Source organism: Austrofundulus limnaeus, unplaced genomic scaffold, assembly GCF_001266775.1.
Source record: "Austrofundulus limnaeus strain Quisiro unplaced genomic scaffold, Austrofundulus_limnaeus-1.0 Scaffold53, whole genome shotgun sequence".
Lineage (NCBI taxonomy): Eukaryota > Metazoa > Chordata > Actinopteri > Cyprinodontiformes > Rivulidae > Austrofundulus > Austrofundulus limnaeus.
In genome coordinates, this window is record NW_013952455.1 from 1,057,423 (window position 1) to 1,061,236 (window position 3,814).

General features: G+C 38.8%; 1 long non-coding RNA gene across 1 annotated transcript in view; it reads left to right on the plus strand.

Moving 5' to 3' along the window:
* LOC106517814 (uncharacterized) overlaps window positions 1-3,068 on the plus strand; it is a 15,901-nt gene extending 12,833 nt beyond the window's left edge. Inside the window, exon 3 of the long non-coding RNA XR_001310249.1 lies at window positions 2,028-3,068. This is a non-coding gene — a long non-coding RNA (uncharacterized LOC106517814). The remainder of the gene's footprint in view (window positions 1-2,027) is intronic.
* Window positions 3,069-3,814: the final 746 nt, after the last annotated feature.

Here is a 3,814-nt window from a genome sequence, read left to right on the forward strand (position 1 = left end):
TCCTTGTGGGGCCCGTCCATTGACTTCCATTAATTTTTTGGTAATCTTACATCCTAACCCTGACCACAAACCCAAAGGCTAACCCTAAAACTAATTTAAACTTAATTCAAACCTTGGTCCTAAACCCAACCCCCACACCCAAAATCAGCCTCTGAAGTTGTGGGGCCCACAAGGAGCACCCGGACCCCACGAGGCTGCATTTTCCTTAAAACTGGGTCCCACGATGTAGGAAAAACAAGGACACACACACACACAGAAACTGTAGCACACACGCTTTAACATACCAGTGCTTGTGCCAACCCAAACTCACACTCTGCCACCCACCATCATAACACACACATGCACACAGTTGTCTTCAGGACTCAACACATTACACTTTAAATCTACACTTCCCAAACACACACACACACACACACACACACACACACACCTTCCTCCCTATTCATCACATGGGAAAAATAAATAAATAAATCCACTCAGGGTGTGTTTGCATGATGGCGTGTCTGCATCCAAGTGTGAGCCGGCTTTGTGAATGTTGTTCCACACCTTGCGTACAATTCCAGTACAAACATAACCCTCCTACATTCTACACAACAGACACGTATTAAGCGTTGTTTCTGCTCCCGAAGTCACGCAGAAGGCAGTGTGAAATCACAAGCGGCTCCATCGCCAAGAGAAGCTCTCTTCTCCGTGTTCAGTGCTTCCTCCTCTTGTTTCCTGCATTTTTTTTTTGCATCTTTCCATCCCTTTCTTGCTCGCTCTCCTCCTCTCTCTGCCTGGCTAAACTAATAAGGGTGTGATTAATGGTCTGCTAATTGCTGTAATCTCAGTTAATTAGAGTGGAGATTCTTCAGAGGTGGAGTGCTTCGGGAGAGATGCATGTTGCACCGATCAGGAGGTAGAGGACTGGCAACGCTCCACGTACACAGACAGACAAAGCGATTCGGTCGAAGGCACAGCAAATACTGGAGCATACTACAGCAGTRCTGTCGCACTTTGAAGGCTTTCGTACTCGTAGTGCATGTGCACAAAAATGATGTGTTTTTTAAGCGACTGTGTCAGCGTTAAGAGGTGTTGCACATCAGACGTTCAGGCAAAAGACATGAGCAGAGAGGACAAAGAAAAATATGCTGAGATAAACCTTTGCAATAATTTATTCAATCCATTATCAAAATTTTTAAAATGCAGTTTCTGGTTTAGTCAGCTTTCAGATTCATTGACTTTGTCTCTCCATGCTTCCAGCACTGTAAATGATGGAAGGGGCCACTTTTTTTTGACACTGCAGAGTGCCACATATCCAAATGCTAGAAAACTATTTAAAAATATTTCTTTACACATATGTATTGATTTAACATTTATTAAAGTAACATGCAGTGCAGTAACGTAACATATGTCATGTTCAAATGCATGTATAACTCTTGTTTAGTAAATATAAAAACAAAAAGTTTGAAAAAAGCACAAAAAACACTTTCTTTAGCAAACAAAGTGCATAAAGAAGGCATAAAACACCATGAGGTCAGACTCCTGCATGGTTGTGTTCCTGGTAAAAAGTCTGTGTTGTTTATGTTTGTGACTTCAGTAAACATGTCAAACTTTGCTTTGTCGTAGCGGCGACTTATATTGACATCCCTCATGGCAGACAGTGTCCTCATTACTGGCTGACAGAAGTCACCCATGGACCAAATTTGGCCTGTGGGCCACTAGTTGCCCATCTCTAATTAACATGTTTTAATTAGCGTAGTCAACTCGAGACKTTAGAACAAACTGTGTCTTTTAAGGGCAACACATCAGTGTGGTGGTTGAAGYTGTCACCTCACAGCCAAATTGTTGCAGGTTCACCTTCCAACCTTTCTGTGTGCAGTTTGCACGTTCTCCCCATGCACACGAGGCCTCTCTCCGGGTATTGCATGTTTTCTCCTCCAAAATGAAAATATGCATGCCAGGTTAATTTGTAATGTTAAATTCTCCCTAGGTGCGGGCGAGAGTGTGAATAATTGTTTGTTTTGTTTGTCTCATTTGTCTCTGAGATGGACTTGGGACCTGTCCTGGTGAACTCCGCCCCTCACATAATGACCGCTGCAGATAAAGACCAGCTCCCACAGACCTGTAAAGGAAGAGTTGATGGATGGACGGACGGACGGCTGAACGGACGGACCGACTGACTTTGAGTGATTGTCACAGTACACACATCTAAATGAACTTAAAGATCGTTCTGCTCTGAGTGAAAAATAACCCATTTGTGATGAATATTAATTGTATATTCCAATTGTTTACAATTATTATTATTGCTGCTAGAGAAATAGTCTGCATKTTTAAGCGGGATTCTGTAGAAACCTTATTGTTACAACTCATTTTGTAATCTCACACTATTCAAAGTTTGCATTAGTTTTAAATGACTTTTGACAACAAAAAGCAGACAAGACATAATTTACTAAGACTGAACAAAAGTGAAGTATTATTTTGTGTATGTTTATGTAAAATTATTCCATTTTTTTCCAGGCTTTATAATGGATCTTCACTCAAAAAATAGATGTAGTGGATCTAGATAATAAAAAAACATGTTAACTGTTTCCACTTGACTGAATTGAGTAAACATAACATATACGTATAAAGTTTACTTTATTTCAAGTTTACGTTAAGTAAATGTAAGGTAAATGCAAAGTAAATGTGTTACCTTTAYYTAACTCACWTGAGYGGAAACAGTTGACATAGTTTTTAAGTAAATTCAGCAAGAGATCATTGTTATTATTTCTTCTTGAGTGATGATAAAGTGCTTTATGTGAATTTTTGAGCAACTTTTCACTGTTTTTTCTTTATAGAGAAAATATTTTTCAATCAAACCTCCTGCCACCTCAAAATAAGCAAATCTAACTCAATATTTCTTCTTTTCTGGGTCTTCAAATATGAGCCGATACGTTTGTCAGCTAAATATGAAAATTGTTATACACATTTTTCTTGATATAATTTTAAATGGCTGAATTCCCACCCACTGGATATTTAACAATGTCTTGATGAATGTATTCAATCATTTATTTAAGCTTTACAATAAARTAAACATAAAAACAGAAGTATTTTTGTTTGTTTCGCTTTTTTTTCTCAAACTCCTAAAATCCACTGAAAACAAGTCAGTAAACCACTATTGAGTTGTGACCCATGAGTTAAGAATTACTGTGGTACAGTGTTCCTCAACAAAAACTGGCCTGTGCTCCTGTAGACATTATGGTGGTTATGCTAATAATTTTATGTAGTCAATGAGAAAAATACCCTGTTTATTTGATCAACGTTTAGAAATGTGCCTTTTTGTCTTTCAGAAAATGCAAAAAGGAATAAAAATCTGGAAACACTGTGGTTTACTATACCATAGTACAAAARTCATGTTTCATACTTCTCTGGAATGCATGAGAAACCTATATAAGACTCTTTCTCAKTTCAGGCGGACTGATGAACTGACGGAGTGGGACCAGGACCACTGTGGATTGCTGTTGTCTTAAAGCTTACTTTGAAAGATTTAAGTATATAAAATAAAGCTTATAACTCGTCTTTTCTTCATTTGTCTTACATGTGTGAACATATAGTGGCAGTTTGCTGCATTTTGACATTTTCTTTTTTTTTCTGAAGTAAAATCTTTGACCCATATAAAGTCACCGGCTCCAGAGTCTGGTGTGTTTTTCTGGGTGTTTTGACCAGGAAGGTGTGAAGACTGGAGCCTCAGGGCCCGGGATGTACGTCCATCCAGTGTCACACATACACACAACCGCTAACACACAGATTCTCACTTGCACACAGACACAAATACATACACGCTCTGATAAGC